Source organism: Protopterus annectens, chromosome 2.part0 (genome assembly GCF_019279795.1).
Source record: "Protopterus annectens isolate FY-2018-M chromosome 2.part0, PAN1.0, whole genome shotgun sequence".
In the NCBI taxonomy this organism is placed as follows: domain Eukaryota; kingdom Metazoa; phylum Chordata; order Ceratodontiformes; family Protopteridae; genus Protopterus; species Protopterus annectens.
The window spans coordinates 1,857,991,699-1,858,011,939 of record NC_056728.1 but is presented as its reverse complement, the minus strand read 5'-3'; positions in this window follow the sequence as shown (position 1 = coordinate 1,858,011,939).

Below are 20,241 nucleotides of genomic sequence, written 5' to 3'. Positions count from 1 at the left end.
TTAGGCTTGCACCAAGCTATTCCTGCATTTACTCTGTTGGATGCTGACTAGCATGCAGGGGAAATCTGGGATTCAGTATAATTCCCCTCATTTGTATGGGATTGCTTGCTGATGCATAGTTACAGGTCCCACACTGAGCCTCCCGCCTTAGCAATCACTATTCACTGGCCATGTTGCCTTCTGCCTGCCATTGAGTATAATGACAAAATAGTGATTTTTGTTAGAATGCTTATTTTAGAGTTTTTATTTTATTTTTCGCCCGATCCTGTTTGCGCAATAATACCCTATGCTTAAACAGCCGAGATCGGCTAAAAAAAAAAAAAAGTTACTTTTTTTATTTTTGCAGCTGTTTTCCGTGCCACTGGCCATATATTTGGCCATTGGTATGCTTCCTACACAATATTCACCCTTTATTTGGAGCTGTCATGGCTCCATTTTGTAGTTTGCAGAAATGTACTTGGTTACTAACCGAATACATTTCTGCAGATTACACTAGTCCTGCACTGCCGGCTTCCAGCTTCCTAGATTGCAAATTCACCTCATTTACATGGATTTCACCTGCAAATGGGGTAATTTGCATACAGGAGCTGAGTCTGTGCAGGACTAGTGCAGGAGCGCTCGTGCACGTCCCTACAGCATATTCCTGGATCGCACAGCAGACATATTGCCTGCTGGAGCTCCTGCACTAGTCCTGCACACCATGCAGGGCTTGCTGAATCCTGAGGTTTCTCTCTTGCATGCCATTGGAATTCATTCCCACCCCCATCCATACCACCAACAGCCTCTCTTTATTCAAAACCTTACTTCACTCACACCTCACTTCACAATGGATATGCTCTTGCACTCATCCTACATAATCTTCTTACACTCTAGTAACCCTCTAGAAGCAAAAGCATCTGTAAAACAGCCTCCTACAATTTTATACCTCCATTAAAATGTAGGAATTTGGTTAACTTTTAGATATTGTAGAAAGTATCAATGAAGACATAATTTGTGTAACTAATACAACTCTTACGAACTTTTGAAGTTTTGAAGAAATTTCTTCTTTGCATTGCATCAGTTCGTTCCTATTAATGACTATTTTTACTTTATTTGTATGCTTTGTATTTCTGTACACATACATTCTGTATGCATATATATATATATATATATATATATATATATATATATATATATATATATATATATACATTCTATATGTTTTAGGTACTTTGATCCCTTTTGTATGCATTAACCTGCATTGTATTTTTCTGGAGCTTTTCTCCCCAGGACTCCATTGAAAATGGGCTCCTCATGGCCCAATGGACTATCCTGGTAAATAAACTGCAAATAAATAAATAAATAAATAAATAAATATCCTGCACATTTGAACTTCTTACTGTTTCTTTTACTTCCTCTATCCATTCAGCATCTTTGTTATGTTCCACAGAATCTTCATAGATATTTCTCCAAAATGTGTCTTCTTTTTTTAGTGTTTCTATTCCTTTTGCTTTGTTTAATAGTTCTCTATAAAACATTTTTGAGTCATCAGTTGTTGTGTCTTTTGGCTTTTCCTGGTTAGGGGTTGCCACAGTGGAACTCCGGTCCGCTAATGATTGGCAGTAGATTTTTACTTGCCGGGTTGCCAGCTCTGACGCACAACCTTCAACAAAGGTACACCCATTCACGCATGTCTCCACACAGAAGACGCTCTAGCTGAGAATCGAACAGGACAATGTCTTACTGTGAGGCGACAACGCTACCACAGCACCACCACCGCAGTCTTTGTGAATTGCTTATTTTGAACTTTTCCTTTGTAATTATCTGCATATATTCTATTTTTTTCTTCCTGTGCTGATATCTTTTGTTTATTATTTGCAACAGTGTACAATAGATCCTGGTTTGTTATAATACTGCGTGTTGCTTTTATCATGTTTATCTTTCTAAGTATTTTTGATGATCTGTTCCTTCTTCTATACTCTTGTAACAGTGACACTTCTTTTCCTAGTTTATTTATTGACATTTGTTAACTGGGAAAGTCCACTGGATCAAAGACCCATTTTCAGTGGAGACCCGGGGAAAAGCCCCAAATTATAATATAACAAAAGAAAATAAATTCACAGGTAGACACTGAGCTATAAAATATACTAGGCAGAAATATTACTTAGAGTATTGCTACACATCAGTTTCAAGTTAATACATATAATATAGGCAGATTTCAATTACAAGGTTAAGCAACAAAGGGTGCAAGGTCAAAAATACAATGCAAATATACTCAGTTTTTGTCATGCTTGATTTAAAAGAGGATGGGAAGGAGGTTAGACAGCTTGGTGTAGGAGCTGGCATAGAGGTGAGGATGAGCTATGGCTAAGACATGGTAAAGTGGAAATGTGGGACTAGAAAGGACTGAAATTGATGGAAGTTCAAAATAAGTTGTTTACACAGTAACAGAAGGAGAAAGGGAAGTGCAGTGGTAGAGGTTAGGACTGGAGGTAATTATATAATTAAAGGGATTTAGGGTGATTTAAGCAGGTACAAGATGCGATTATTAAGATAATAAGACTTTAGTTTAGTTTTAAAGGTATTTAAGGAGACTAGTTGAGTGATGGGAGGGGGTAGGTTGTTTCAGAGCTTAGCAATGTTGTAAGAATACAGGCTCTGTCTGGCTCTCTTGTTGTGTTTGGATGTACAGAAGTTGCTTATGTGAAGAGCGAAGGTTACGTGTTGGCACACAGATGTGAAGGATAGATTGGAGTGATGGGCAGTTGAAAAGTTTGAAAATGAGTTTATGGGCAAGGGTGAGCTGTGTGTACTGTAAATGGTGGGAGAATTCTAGCCAGTTTAGTTCTGAGGTGGCTTGACAGTGATGTGATCGATTCGATATACCTGAATTTAATTTTGCTATTTTGTAGTAACATGATTTGAGTTTCTTTATCACTGATGTGTGAAGATTTGTGAAAATGGGACTGCTGTAGAGGAGGGATGGAATTAATAGCGTACTTGTGATCTTTATTTTTGTAGGTTTATCTAGGTATAGTCTGTGATGGTAGAGTTTACCAAGTTTGAAATGGGTCTTCTTTATAGAATTCAGAATATGTGATTCGAAAGTGAATTTGTCATCGATTGTAATTCCTAGTAGTTCTATTACTTGTTCTATTACTGTGTTGTTTTGAGAGAGAATTTTGAAATCAGAGCCTTGTGCTTTTGATGAAAATAAAAGGAGTTTTGATTAATAGTTTTATCTGTTCAATACTTCCGTGATGGCATTTGATTTTTTCCCTTCCTTTCCCTTATTGCTCTGTGGTTTTGTGGTAAGACTCTATCTGTTATTAATTTAGTTGCACAGTAATATATCCTATTTACTTCTGTTATATCACATGAATTTCTATTAACAGCCTTGATTACTTTGTCCATTTGTTTAATTATTAGACTTCTAACATTTTGAGTCTTTATTTACTTTCAGTGATCTGTTTTGTTGATTGATCTTAATATGTCTATCCATTTATATTAAATCAAGCAAATCTTCCTTTAGATAATTGTCTTCTAAATTGTCTTCTAAACTTTGTTCTCCATTTCCTGCAGCCATTCTGCAGAAAGTTCCGGAACAAATCCCTGTGACATATTCTCTTCATCTGCATCCTGCATCACCCATTGCTCTTTCATATGGGAACTCATTGGCCTATCATTTCACAGTATTAACTGTGTCAGAGCTAACGCTGTTAGCTGCTTACCATTTTTCCCTGAAAATAAGACTGGGTCTTATACTTTTCCCCCGCCAAAATATGCATTAGGGCTTATTATCAGAGGATGCCTTATTTACCCCCCTGTACAACAATCTACATTTATTCATTTATTCATGTACAAAAATTTACATGTATTCATGTACACAAATTGACATTTATTCATGTACACAAATCGACATTTATTCATGTACACAAATTTATATTTATTTGGTACTTTTCCGTTATTGGGCAACAGTTCTAGGTAACGTGTTAACAGTTGTGTGAGAATTCTACATAAACAGTGCAACAAACATTTCAACTTCAGAATATCTACACCTTGGCTTTCACAGTGCAATATTTCATGCTTAACAGAAAGTGCAGAAAAATATCAATATATGTGCATTGGAGGAGGGGAATAAAACATGTGAATAACTGCCACTTTTTGAGTGGTGATGCTTTCTTTATTTCTTACCCAAACTGTAAGAGAAGAATGATAGAAAGTCATAAAAATTAAGTCTGGGAACTAGTGGCCTTACTTTGTAATTACCCCTTGATAATGAAATGTTACCTTAATACAATAAAGTCAAAAATCTGACAAGAGCTTGCTGGCAGCTGAAAGCAGAAGCAATCCATTCTGTTGCCCCAATAACGGAAAAGTTATTCTAATACAGTCATATCATCTTCTTCTGGAACATTGTCATAAGTCTCCAACCCCCGAATTCCGGCCTGAATTTCTTGCAACTCCATTTCTTGCAGAACCATTGACCCCAATCTGTCATGCCTAGCAATAGAGCTTTCCTTAAATGAGCACTGCTTGTCCATGTAGCTTGCTCGTAGTGCATTGGCAAGTGATTTTTATCCCATGAATTCTTCACCCAAGTCACGACCTCTTGCAGGCTAGGCTTCACAAAGTTTCCAAGCTGATTTCTCTCCATTCTATTTTCAATGTAGTCACTGAGTTCCACGTGCAAATAGTTCTTGAATGGCTTGTTTATTGCAATATCAAGAGTCTGGAGATAGGCAGTCATTCCTGTGGGAATCATTTGGTCTATTCTTCTCTGTGCAAGGAAGTTCTTTGGGTCTTTAGTGCGGTGAGTGCTGGCTGAATCCCAAACTAGCAGACCTCTTTCGCCACCTTGTAAAACAAGTGGCACCATTACATCGACCCACTTCCTTATAACTGCTTGTGTGCACCAGGCTTTTTAAGTACCAAGAATGTAAATGCCTGAAACATGTTCAGTCTTATCTTTCTTGCCCTTACTAATGATTAGAGGTGGGGTTTTCTTTCCATCTAGATGAACTGCCAAAATACAGGTAACACGTGCACTTTTGTAACCAGTGGAGGGAATGTAGATTGATGAGGCACCCCTCTGATCAATTGTTGTTTGAGATCCTTGACCCATAAATACTGCAGTTTCATCCATAGCAATTATGTTGGAGAGTTGATATTTAGAAAAGTTTGTTGATCTTCTTAGCGACAGTTCATATCATTGAAGGAAGCCATCCAGCCAATGTTGTGATGCTTTTAATTCTTCTGGGGATATTTCTAACTGTGGTGCCATTGCAATGGCAAATGCTTGAATATCAGCCCTACGTACAACCAAAGCCTTTGCTCTCCTGTTAGCAATCCATTCACAGATGATGTCTTCCAGCTCAGGAAATAATGGCTGCTGACCTGATCCACACTTGCATTTCTTAGCATTTCCCTCGTCAGCCTGTTGACTGAGGTTATCATACGCTGCTTGCCATTTTCAGACCAATTGGAGATACAACTTCTTCTCTTTGCAGAAAGCCATCATATTCTTTTCCTGGGAATCCTCCATGATTCCTTTCCTGTACTCGAAGGAATAGCTCTTTCTTTTTGCACTCGACTTGTCTGGGGGAGGGTTAATTGTAGAACTACGAGACAGGAGTGGCAACACAAAATGGCGACAGTTAAGAAGACACAACTACACCTGTTCGGTATCAAGTGCGCACGTTTTACGTGCATTGTCTGTACTTTGACCAAAGTACACTTGCCAGTATTTATGGGCCAAGAATCTCAACCATCAAGTATGAGTGAGGATTAGGGTTACAGTAAGAATCATGGAGGACTCCCGGGGAAAGAATCTTATGACTTTCTGCAAAGAGAAGATGTTGGGTGTCCGAATGGTCCGAAAATGATGAGCAGAGTACGATAACCTCAGTCAACAGGTGTCAATAATATTATTATTTTATAATTCAACACGTCCCTCATGTGTTGTTGATGATCTTAACTGGGGCTTATTTTTGGGGTAGGGCTTATATCATGACCACCCTGGAAAACCATGCTAGGCCTTATTCTCTGGTTAGGTCTTATTTACAGAGAAATATGGTATTCCCTTGCTGTGCATCTCAAACTGAACTTTTTATACTGGTTTCTTACTGAAGCCTCCAGAGTATCTTCACATGGGAAGTGAATAGTTGCTTCCCATTTCATCTGCTTCTCCTTAATATGGGGAGTCATTGTTTCATCATGGCTATGACTTTACCAGAGATGAATTTTCTACACTAAATCCTTTTCTTTGCAGGTAATCAATAATTTCAATTTCTATTTCTTTAACTTCCCCATTACTAATCCTATTTTATTGTTTTCTTATTTTTTGCATTGTGAAATGTTCCGTATCTCAATGCCTCTTTCTGTATTTCTCTTCAAATATCTTTGGTGCTGCTTTTTTGTATTGATTAATTTTGCTTTCTCCTTTGCATAAATATTACAGCATATTGAATCTCTTTTTCTTTTCCATGTCCTATTTCTTCTTCATATTTTTCACGCTCCACCTGTTTCTCTTTACTTTGGAAACTCATTGCTCCATCATGCAGTTAAAAAATCTGTATTAGACTTTCTACACTAAATTCTTCACTTTGCAGGTATTCCATAACTTCAGCATCTGTTTATCTTCTACTTTACTAATCTTCTGTTCTACATTCTCTCTTTATGTTCTTATTGTTTGTATTATGAAATTTTCTATATCTGGGTGCCTTTACCTGTATTTCTCTTCAAATACATTTGAAGCTGCTTTTTTTGTATTGATTAGTTTTGCTTTCTTGTTTGCATACGTATCGCACCATATCACAGCCCTCTTTCTTTCCCATGTTCGTGTTTCTTTTTTATACCTTTCACTTCAGTCAGTTCTTCTTCCATATGGTCAAAGTGTCTTGGTCTGTATAATGCTGCTTATGGATTTGTTGTATTAAAGAACATAAATTTGAATATTTTCTATCTGGAAATTCTAGTACAATACATAATTTCTTTCTTATCCTAGATAGTCCACTTTATCATCTTTATGTTTCTTATTTGGCACATCATTTTTTGTGGACTACTACTTCCTTTTACAACGGGGGGCATCTTCCCGCTGAGTCTGGCCTAACCCCATTGTATGAATGTTTCCATGCCTTGAGGATTCTACACTGTCATTTTTTCCAGTCCTGGCACCAATGAGGCACATATGAGGACTGGATATTATTTTCCTTTTGATCTGTGCATTGTACCATTTGTTCTTAAAGAAAAAGTATAGTGGTGGTTTAAATGCATGAAATCACTTGGTGTGGTACTTAAAAAGACATAGCTCACTACATGTATCAACATTACCGTGACTGTAGTTAAGTAAGATAAAGTCAGGATTTGTATACACCTACAGGATCTCAACAAATGATTCAAAGGAAGCATTATCCCTTACAGATTGTTGTAGAATTCATTCCCACTGTGCCCAGTGAAGTTAGTTTCAGTGCAGAATGTAGATAAGAGATTTTGGGAATTTAAACAGAATGAGGCAAACTCATGCAAGGTATCTTTAATTTACCTGTAGCTTGACTGAGATTTCTGAGACCTTTTTTGGATTTCATCTCCTCCGGAGATATTTCACCATGTAGTGGCTAACATGACTGAGGGACTGGAAAGGATTGAGTGTTACTGATGACATTTTAGTTGGAGGGGACTACAACATAAGGGTGTGACAGCAGATTGATTAGGCTGTTGGACAGATTAAGGTCACAAAGTTTAAGGCTTTAGATAATTTGGACAAATGCCAGACTGGAATTACATTCTTGAGGTATAGGTGTCATCTCCTTACACCTGATAGGTTACAGCCAGATGCTGACAATGAATGATCCGAAGCACCCATTTCAGGTTCAGGCCGAACATAAGTGCATACAAATTACAGACTGTTTTAAAGCATATATATAATTTTTTTTTTCAGTAGAGACAAAACTGCAGGTAGAAATATAATAAGTTGAAAGTGTGCAAACATAAATTTAAACACAAGCTTATAATAAAAATTACAATTTGATAGAAACAATTATGTATAAATTGACACCATTTCATGAAATCAGCATGTAGCATACATTTATCCATTTATTTATTGACATTTGTCATGAGGCTTAGTGACTGTGTTCTCAGGCATATGAGTATGATTGTTCTGGCATTGTGTATGTGATGAGTGCTGCATAGCAACAAAAAAGAGAGAATCACTATAGCTGACAATGAAAAGAAAGGTTGAGAAGGTAATTGTAATGAGTGAGAATACTACTGTATGATAACAGTGGTGGAGGGAGGAAGGGAGAAAAAAGAAATGGGTCCAGACAATGTGGAGTTAATATACTGGGACTCTAAGTGATGTGGCCTGATAAGTAAATATTGGACTGTGAGCTATTAGGTTTGGGTAAAGTGCAGTTAGATGTTTTGATATGAATTCCGAGTAGCTGTCCATGTTTTCATATTAGGGTGAATGGTTCCTTGAGCTTTTTATCCCAATACTCTGAAGGGCTGGTTGGTACATTGTCAGTCTGTTTGTTAGGAGCATGTAAAGATGAGGTAAATTAGCAGTAAGACACTAATTTAAAAGTTCTTTATTTTATTGTTTGTCTGCTTATTGTGCCTGCTAAACATGGGAATGAGTCTTGTTTAGGAAGTTTAAATAGGAAGAAACCAAGTAGAAGACTGAATTGCCCTTAAATTGACAATAACTTGCTTTCACAAGTACTGCACAGTGATGAAAAGCTTTCTTCTTATTAGCTTGATTATTGGATGTATTGCTTTCACTGGATTTGGAGTTGGATAAACAAACCAGTAGACACAGAAAATATCCAAGTACTAAAACATTACTTTTTGCATCTAGTTCATTGGTAAGTACTAGAATAGCTGTCTTTGTGGGCCATTTTAACCCTTACTAATTTCCCTTTCAAAGGTGAGAATCAAACCACTATACCTTGGGTCTGTGAGGTAAATACTTTAACCATTTTGCCAACTCCCAATCCCTGTCCAATTCTTCTGCTTGAGGCTATAATTAAGGGAGAATTTACTAGACCAAATAGACTGTTTAGCAACCAAAAGTCATTTATGGTTGAAGGCCATAAATATCTAATAGACCTATAGAGAGGGACTAGTCTAGGGAAGAGCTGTAGCTAGCTTTTCTGGTGCTCTGGTTAACTCCTTGATGTGGCACACCCTTAACTCAAACTTAAGGACTTAAAAAATTCTGTTTTTAAACTATAGTTAGCCAGTTGCTACAGATGGAACAAGTTCTTTGTTATATTCTAAATACCACACATGGAGTACTGAACAGAATTCTGAAAGCCGGTAGTGCACTTTACCTACTGATCACTCCCACTGACATCTTGCACCTGGGTTGGCTCCCCCCTTCTCCCCACCCTAGCTACATCATTGGTCTAGGGATATTATGTCTGTGGCCCTGCAGGAATTTATGAGGGTGCCCAGTAGAAAATGTACAAAAGGAATAAGATCAGACATTCTTCCACTGTGTTTTATAGGTCTGTGGATCTTATTTTTATGTTGTGAAATATAGTTATATAGCCTATAAAATGATTGTTGTTGTTGCTGTTGGAATAAATCCAGAATATTTGGAATCTCTCCTTATATATGTGTAAGGTTTCATACCCTTTTTATCACATATTGGAGAAATAATAAACTTACACTTCCAGAAACACCATACAATTTAGCAAGACGGGAGGCTATCCATTGCAGAATAAAATATTAATGGCTTAAGAATATTAGTAGCATAGTTTTTTCTTACTTGACTTTATAAGATGCCAAAAGTATTCACAAAATAAATATACTTTACTCCAGACCACCTCAAATGAAATCCTCAAAAGCTACTCACACTCAGTACTCCTACTCTGGCCTTAATTTAGTAGTGCCAACTCACCTGAATTGGAGATAAATTATTCACAAAATTATTTATATCTACAATCAGGCTATAACCTTATAATTTAATTTCAGAGTCAAGACGGCAACATCTCAATAATCCATCTGCACAACAGTTGTCTCAACTGAGTACAACTAAGGTGGCAGGTCTTGAGGTGGGGAGGGTGTAGCTTACCAACCAGAGTGAGAGTCAGTAAACTTATTCTCATCCCTCTAAGATGCATTGATTCAGAGTTTCTGTAAAACAACTACATTTATGAGGAGACCCAGATGCAGCATCATAATACAAATTCATTAAACAGTTTAATCTAATCTAAATTTCATGTAGACAGCAGGCCCCAGAAGAAGCGACTCACACCTTCCACAGGCGTAGCAACACCTCATCATTAAACTAGCACCTCCTGCAATATAATTCATTTTCTTCTTAGTTGCCTTTTCATCAAGATGCCTACCAGTGAGACAAAATCATCCTGAACAATCCTATCACGTGAATACTTCCTGTTAGAAGATCTGAATCCTAGTCTTACTTAAGAACAACAATGCTTATTGAACCATCCACAAACAGTGTTAATGAACTGCCTCTTCAGTAACATAATCACTTATATTGATAACTCACATTTCAACATTTTAATATATAGACAAAATTAAATCAGTCTCACACAATTTCATGTTATTACAATACAAAAATAGCATCTCCCACCTTGTTAGATAGCATGTTATGCATACCATTAATCATGACATGCTCAAAAGCATTACTAACCATAAATAAGGATAAAGGTTGAGACTATACAATAAGCTCCCACATTACAAAGTTCATGATACAGAGAGCAGAAGTCCCTATGTTCATATATTTCAGTTATAATCAATCATCTGCATCAGGGCTAGCCACTTGGTGCTGTAAAACTTAACTCTAGGTGATTTCGCTGCATTGACTAAAGTTGATATGACACCCCAACCCTATGTACAAATGAGAAAAAGGGGTGATAACGGTGACAACTATCAACACTGATTATTGCCATTGTACTGATTCACATAAAAAACATTTTCTTCAGTCTGAAACTGAATTAACTGGCTATCATGACTCTTTAACAACTGTGATCCCTGCACTGGCTGGGTCTTTGATAATTCTAATGTAACTCAATCCAAATCAGGATTCTTTCTTTACATTTCAAATTATGAATACTCTTTCATGGTTTCAGTTAGTCCACAACTGATGCCACCTCATTAGGACAAAAAAAAACTTAGTAAATCATAGTACAACAATTTGTATCTCAAATAAGTGACACTCCCTTATGGTGTCAAAAATCATGTTCACTGTTACTTATCTGATCAGTGAAATTAAACTTTACTACCATCTATTATACATTTTTCATTGGCTCTTGCAAGTGAGTTAATACTTGTTTTTTAACCATCAATTCCTCAAATTGGCCAGCATCACTTATATCCCACTGTCATATTTGATACCAACAAAGGTAGTTAGTATAATTTCACAATTTGAATATTATCCAATAAAAACATACCCCAGGATTCAACAAGCTCTGCACGGTATGCAGGAATAGTGCAAGAGCTGCTGCACGCAATATATCCGACGTGCGATCCAGGAATGAGCACCTGGGACAAGCGCTCCTGCACTATTCCTGCATGGACACAGCCACTGAATGCTAATTACCTCATTTGCTGATGAAAACCATGCAAATGAGGTAAATTAGCGATCCCGGAAGCAGGCAGGCGTCCGTGCAGGAATAGTGTTGACTGCAGAAATGTATTCAGCCAGTAGCTGAATACATTTCTACAAACTACAAAATGGAGGCATGACAGCTCATAAAAAAGCATGTATTATAAGGGTTAGGCATGTCAATGCCAAATATATAGCCATAGGCATGAAAACTAGTTTCAAAATTTCAAAAAATAACTTTTTTTATTTGGCCGATTTCGGCAGTTTAAGCGTTGGGCAGCGGTGCGCAAAAGGGATCGGCCCAAAAATAAGAAAAAAAGCTGGAAATAAGCTTTTAAACCAAAATTATCCTTTTGCCACAATAATCAATGGCATGCATAACACAACAAGACCATGGAATAGTGGTTGCTAAGGGGGAAGGCTGAGTGTCGGTTTTGTAACCATGCATTAGTAGTCAGTTCTATGCAAATGAGGGGAATGATACTGAATCACAGATTTCCCCCCAGTGCTAGCTTGCACCCAGCCATGTAGGTGCAATAACACCATGGTCTAAGAGCTAGATGACCTAATGAGGGGGTGTGTCATGACTGCTGTAAGCTTATTGGAGCACAGTGGCCAGTGTTTGCCCTTAGCTAAGCACAGCTAAGGAAGGCGGTGTGCCTGAAGCTGCCTAGCAGTATTTACATTGCCTAAACAGGTGTGCGCACCATGTACCCGGTTTTAAACAAAAAAAAGTAAACCAGGAAATAGCAGCTCCGTTCACATCTGAGCACTGGGTATGGACGGTGCACCTCGGGGGTTAAACAGGAAGGCAATGGGAAGGGAAAACAGCAGTAGGAAGGTAATCAAGGAGAACTAGCATAGCTGGCAGGTGAAATGTATCAGAATCAGCCAATTACACAGGCAGCAGCCCAGCCCAGCACACTACTATAAACTATGCAAACACCTTTCACTCTGTTTTTTTTCCACAAACTGTACACCACCGGTGTACACAAATGGGGAAATTTTACATAACAAAACCAACAAAATGATAGGGGCTGCTGTTGCTCTCATAAATCAGTATGTGGAAGAGGCTAAAGGTGGTGAGGATGAGAATGCTGATGACCAACCCACAGTGAGGAGAAGGATAAGAATGTACAGACCAAGGGTAACCTTCCAGGGGCTACATAAGCTGGAGATAGTGGAGTGCTATAGGCTGGACAGGGACCTCCTACAGCAACTTGATGAGCTTTGCCGGCCACGCCTCACACACAGAACCAGCAGAGGGGAACCCATTACATTGGATACCAAGGTATGTGTAGGCTTAAGAATACTAGCCACAGGTACCTTCCAAAGGCCAACTGGGGATGTTATGGGGATTTCACAGGCATCAGCAACCAGGGTACTCCAGCAGTTCCTGGATGCCATGTCAGCATATGCCAGTGAGCACATATATTTCCACAACACCCGTGAGACGTTGACCAGCAATATGCATCTCTTCCACCAAATAGCAGAATACCCTGAGGTAGTGGGTGCTACAGCCTGCATGCACATACACATCAAAGCACCACCCGGTGAGCAGGGTAAGATCTACATAAACCACAAGGGCTTCCCCTCCATCAACTGCCAGGTCGTGTGCAATGCCCAGGGCATTATAATGAATGTGTGTGCTGGCAGCCCTGGAAGCTATCACGACTTCCATATCTGGCATATGATGCAGCTGTACCAGAGATTTGCCAGTGGGGACATCCCATATGGCCATCTAGTGGGGGATGCTGGTTACGCACTGGAGCCATGGCTGATGACACCAATCAGAAATGCACACACACCTGAACATGAACTCCATAATGAGGCACACGCACAAACCAGAATCATAATACAGTGTGTGTTTGGGATGCTCAAGTCATGGTTCCAGTGCCTGGACATATCCGGTAGAGCCTTGCAGTACTCTCCAGCTACATGTACCCAAATTTTCATTGTATGTGCCATGCTACGCAATATGATCCTGTGGAAACAACTGCAGCAGGAAAAGCATGGGGCAGGGCCACACAACCCCCCATCATTGCCAAGGCTAGCACAAGCACAGACGGACACAGAGGAGGAACAACCAGAGCCTGCCCCTGTAGGCAGAAGAAGGCATGCCCCGTATGCCCTGGCTTTGGCAAAGAGGCAACACATAGCACATACACTGACATGGTAGGAACCCAGGAAATGACACCTCTCTCTGACTTGCACTCCAGGGGAATCCAGTGGCTTGCAGCCTGGGACTGTAGGAGTGAGAGACTGCACTGGCCTGCTACAGATGGCCTGCATCACTACCAAATGCCCTACAGTCCTCTGTCAAAGGCCTGTGTCTCACCCTTACTGCCAATGTATATTATCTCATGGAGTGCAAAATAATGACGTAACACAGTCCACAGAACATAAATGCAAGGCCATGTCTGCAAATCCCAGTATCATGCCCAACATGTCCAACTGCATGAACTGTGGACTAACCCCTAAATACCGCTAGGATGAAGTGATAACTATAGGGATATTTATCAGATATCACTTGCATAATGTTAGGAAGAGGATAGAATAACGGGGGGGGGGGGGGTAGAAGCATGAACACCACAAAGAGTGAGAAGTCTGAAACTCTGATGTGTGCTCATACTATCCCTGCCTGCAAACCCAGGAATGGGTGGATACACACCTGCTCTTAAACAACAATGTGAAGGGGAACTGACCAGATATATGAGCCCTGCCTCTGGGTAACCTGTGTGAATCTGTACAGCTGAGAGGTATGGCCACAGCAAGATATGGCCATTCTGTCACATCGATAGATGTACAAGCAGGAGATCTTCAGCCACTACAGTACCAAGATGCTGGACCATTTACACAAACCCATCAGCAAGTGTCTGCAGCTCCCCCTCCAGAATGGCATGAGTGTGCAAAAATAGGCTGCAGACCAGAATACTGGACACAGCTTCATTCATCTTGTATTCCCCAGGAAATTACTTTGAGCAAATAAGTATATCTGTCAGTACTTGATGACATAGTACTTCACAGTGCAAAACAGGACATACGTCTGAATATCTCTGCTAACACTAAAACTATGTAGCACAAGTAGCACAGACACCATTAGTTACAGTATCCCACTATCCTTTGTCCATTGTGACTCCATATTGTTACTCTATCTACAGATACCCTGCAGAAACAGGTTGCTAGCTGTAGGTGTAGAACACAAATGCCTGCAATGGAGTACAACCTACCTGGAATGGATTCACACATTCAGTACAGAAGGTCATACTGGGCATGCCTCGACACATACAGAAATGAAGCCCATGTCTAACAACAACAGTGGACTATACATGTCTGTCAGTTGCAGATTTCTGTGCACACACACACCACATTGCACACCAGTCATGCTTTGCACACACATTGGATAGGAATACACAAATATAGCCAAGGACAACCTACTATAATAGGTCAAACATACACAAACAGAGATGTGGGGAAGAGGGAGACAGACAGTGACAAAGAGCTTACCATCATGAGGCCTGTCCCACCCACCACACAACTAATTGGCGAATATCACATGATGTGCCGATGTCTATCACTGTAGACATTTGCTTCTGGTAGCCCTCAGTACTATAGTGTCTATGGCGCTTGTGATAACTGTGTAACATGACAGTACAAGTCATTATTCATCTTGCAGTCGTATATACAGTCCTGTCAAATGTAAAGTTTTGTGTGACTGAGTGTTGTGTGTTTTTTTTCAGAGGAATGGCTTATGGCCCATTCACACATACTGCACTCCACATTGCCCTAGTTTAGCTAGCCTGCTGATGTCAGTCACCTTGAAATACCCCTTTGGACAAAGATCATCCTTATAAGCTCTGTGGCATGTGCAATAACTGTGTAATGGTATAGTGTGACATACTAGTTCGATAGTTTTAATCTCAGACATGGCAACTGTGAAACTGTGTGTGTGTGTGTAAGGATCAATGATTTTGAGGCCATTCACAGACAATACACCTCCTGTTGCCTTGCTTTAGCAAGCCTGCTGATGTCATTCACCTTGAAATGCACCTTTGGAGAAAAAACAGCACTATAAGCTCTGTGACACGTGTGATAACTGCGTAATGCTATAGTGTAACATACTAGTTAGGTAGGAGTTCTAATCCCAGACATGGCAACTGTGTGTGTGTGTGTGTGTGTGTGTGTGTGTGTGTGTGTGTGTGTGTGTGTGTGTGTGCATTTGTGTAGAGAGTAATGTGGTGCGTGAAATAACTGCATAATGCTATAGTGTGATGTACTAGTTAGGTAGGAGTTCTAATCCCAGACATGGCAGCTGTGAAACTCTGTGTGTGTGTATGTGTGTGTGTGTGTGTGTGTGTATGTGTGTGTGTGTGTGTGTGTGTCTAGAGAGTAATGGTTTTGAGGCCATTCACAGTCACTACACCTCCTGTTGCCCTACTTTAGCAAGCCTGCTGATGTTAGTCACTTTGAAATACCTCCTTGGACAAAATTCAGCCCTGTAAGCTCCGTGGCACATGCAATAACTGCGTAATGCTATAGTGTGATGTGGTAGGTAAGAGTTCTAATCCCAGAGATAGCAACTGTGAAACTGTGTGTGTGTGTGTGTGTGTGTGTGTGTGTGTGTGTGTGTGTGTGCATAGAGAGTAAAGCTTTTGAGGCCATTCACAGTTACTACACCTCCCATTGCCCTAGTTTAGCAAGCCTGCTGATGTACCATCTACCTTGAAATATACCTTTGGAGATGGGGGTGCCTTATAAGCTCCGTAATGCATGCCATAAATGCAGAACAATGTAGCAGCAATAACTACACAGCTATGGGTTTGAATATCATCTGTGGCAAGTGTTTGTTTGTCTACATATATATGTGTGTACTTTAAAGATTTTGTCCCCATTTACAGCCAGTACACATCTCAGAGCCTGACTGTAGCAGTCCTACAGATATCGTCCACCTTACAAGCATCTGTTGCAAAGCCTAAACTATGTCAGGTCAGTGGTGCATGTGGTAAATGTGTAACCTAATGGTCTGTAAAGGTTTTTAGATAGAGGTTTGAACCTCACCCCTGGCAAATGTAAATATGTGATTAGGGCAAAATTATTTTTGGGATCTCTCACCCACTACATCACCCAATGCTATTATTTCAAGGGCTGGTGATGTTCCTCACCTTAGAAGTACCTTGGGACAACATCCATCCAATAAGCTCCATGGCGCATGTGATAAATGCGGTACACTGTAGTAGCAATGCATAGCTCGGTAGGGGTTTGAATCTAGGTACTGGCAAGTGCGTGTGTGTGTCTGTCATCTGTATCCTGTGTGGAGGTTGCTGTCATTGTGTAATAACAGGATGAATTGTGGGATGGGTTTTGCTAAATTATTATATTGATGACCTACTATATGTCACAATGTCCACCTTACAAGGACAACAGATGTAAAACAGCAGAGAGGCTGGTGTAGACAATCCATAGCCCTACATGTGACATTATGGATCGGTGAACAATATAGGCAACCCTTATATTACTCAGAGAACACTCCCCACCCATGTCTCATACACAAGCACAGTTGGCTAGTTAGTAACCACTATATTGGTAGTACCCTGCATATTGCCCACAGATAGCAACCCTGGTATGATTGCAGTGGACTACATGCCAGAATGTACTGTGATGTGTAACATCTCCTGACTGAGTGTGTGCTATCCAGCAAGTTAAAGAACATGACACCCTGTTCCATCCCTACAATAGGCAAATAAATGCTTACAGTGGTCCTTTGCTATGTTCCCCACTGGATGCCTGCAACAACTGTAGAGTCTGCAAATGTAACTCACAAAGGGAATATCATGCCTTATACACATGCCCTGTATGGATAGATGCCACTAACTCCACTGAATACTTGTATCATGCTGTCAATGTAGGTGCAGGCACAACCTCAGTTCCATAACCAGGTCTCACCACATGAGGTCAGGAATGCCACATCAGATGATAACAATCTGTCCACACAACATGCCCCAGAGACCCCAAGTACACTTCCGCACATCACAGAACATGCATGTGGGACATGTGCACAACCCAGACACTGTCCATGTTATGGAATATAGATCACATACATGGCAAGCACTGCACAGCACTGGCCGCCCACAATAGTAACCCAGATGAGTGGATGGTGAATACAATACCCACCTTTGTGGGCCAAATCCAGGAACTACACCCCTGAGCCACACTGGAGAACATTGTCATGTGGCCTGATGCCAAGATATTCCCTTTGCTAGACTTGTACAGCCTTCTGGCACAGTCAACTACTACACACCTGTGAAGCAATGAACACATGCATGTCAGTACTGGCAAATGTGTGTGTGTGTGTGTGTGTGTGTGTGTGTGTGTGTGTGTGTGTGTGTGTGTGTGTGTGTGTGTGGAGATTAATGATTTTGAAGCCATTCACACTCACTACAACTCCCATTGCCCTACTGTAGCACGTCTGCTGATGTCAAGTCACCTTGAAATAACCCTTTGGCCATATGTCATCCTGGTAAGCTCTGTGGCACATATGATAACTGTGTAATACTGTAGTGCAGCAAGCTAGTTAGGTAGGAGTTCTAATCCTGACCCTGCCAACTGTGATAATGTGTGTGATTGTGTCTTTCTTGACATTTGCTTTTGTGGACAGTCACATGCACTACACTTCCCTTATCCCTCCTTTATCACTGTTGCTAATGTCACTCACCTTCAAAGATACCTTTGGGCAGTTCTCCAACATGTACACTCCATGCCGCATGCCATAACTGCATAACACTGTAATAGCAATACATAGTCAGGTAGGGGGTTGAAACTCAGTAGTGGTAAGTGTGTGTGTTATCAGTGTTCTCTATGGGTGGTGGGGTGATTGTGTAATGATAGGGTCTGTTGCAGTGTGGGTTTTGCCACATCCTTATATCGAGGAGCTACATGTTCCATTGTCAACATTGCAAGGCCAAAATTTTCCAAACATTGTAGAGATTGTTGTCAACAATCCTCAGCCATAAATGTGTACAGCCATGTGCAATTACCATGTGACAGTATGGATTAGTACACAATATAGGCAACCATCATAATGCCCAGATACCACTCTCCATACATGGATCATATACAAACATGCTTGTCTCTTACTCTTCTACTCCCTTCCTTTCTTATTTTGTCTCTGTCTGTCTCCCTCACCCCCCCTCTCATGGATGTGGAAAAGTACATCTGCTTTGCTTAGGCAGCAGCTTGAGTTTTGTAAGTGATGCTCATGATCATCTGATGGCCTGTGCACAAATTGCAGTCCCCCACTAGCAAATTGCATGTGGGACAGCTGTGGCATCATTCCTAGAGCCAACTGCATGGAAACACACTCCTATAACTAAGAACTTCATGTGGGTGTTGCCCCTTTTCCTTCACTGTGAGCAGGACTTCATGTGGGTGTTTGACAAACAACATCACAGAGGGTAGTTGGATATACCTCTTACAACATACACTGTAGAGACAGGCTAACAAACAGGAGGGGGATGTTCCAGACATGGGGACAGAATGTAAGTATTGCTCTCCTACATTTGAAGTAATGTTGGTTTAACAGGGTTTGTGTGGATACGGCTGTTCTACATGATTTAATATCTGTCATGACAGTGTTATGTGGTTGAGTTAACTCTCACCTGTAGGGCTATCTGCAGACTGGCCAGTGTTAGGAGTCTTACATGTGTTGTGTTACTCAAACATTTCCTATCTTTAGAAATGCAGTAGCATACTCTGAAGATTGCAGTCAGTACATGGTGACATCCATGTGAGTTACTGACTTCATATCCCTCAGAAGACATATGTCACAACAAACCCTGTTACACCAGTAAATGTATGAGTTTATCAGAGCAACATGTCAATATTGGCCTGTGTTTGTGCCTCCAGCAACAACTCTGTCAACCTTTGTACATATGTCATGCAGTAAGAGGTGCATATGTTCAGTACATCATTATTTACTGACATCATACCCGATAAGCCAATGAGATATCAGACTGCTAGACATGTTATGTATAGTAGGCCTTATATTTGAGGACAAAACCTGGACATTCTGTTGTAGTGTGTACAGTAGTGAGGTCTGTGTACTTATGATGATTGTTGACAGAATGTGTATTGTGAATGTGTACCTTGGCCTGTGTACAGACTGCGGTAGATGTCATTGTTCTTGGTCCTGTTCTATCTGATGTTGTATGCTGCTACAGTGTCTGGTACCCTATCGGCGTACATGTTTATAGGTCCAGACCGACACATGTCCCATACCACAGTCAGGCATTGGAATACACTGTGTATTAGCCCAGTATATGTAGGGTTAGTGTGTGAGTGGCACATATGAGGATGGTGTTGTTCACACAGTCCATATACTGTAATGTTAAGTACACTTACCATATGTGACTGTGGCTGTGTTCAGATTGGTTGTGGGTATGCACTTTCACACAGGTGTCTGTTACTCCATGCTGTTACATGCTTGTAGAGCCTGATATATTTGCAAGTACATGCGTATTCCCCCATATGAAATGTAGGCCAGTGTTGTGGCAGTCTGCCTGTAGTTTGCACAGTGCTTTGTGACATGCCTAGCAGCTCAATGTATTTACCCAGTGTGATGTTATGTCCAGATATTTGTCAGATGTACTGCTGCCGGGCCACCATAACTGTTGTGTATTTCTGACAAA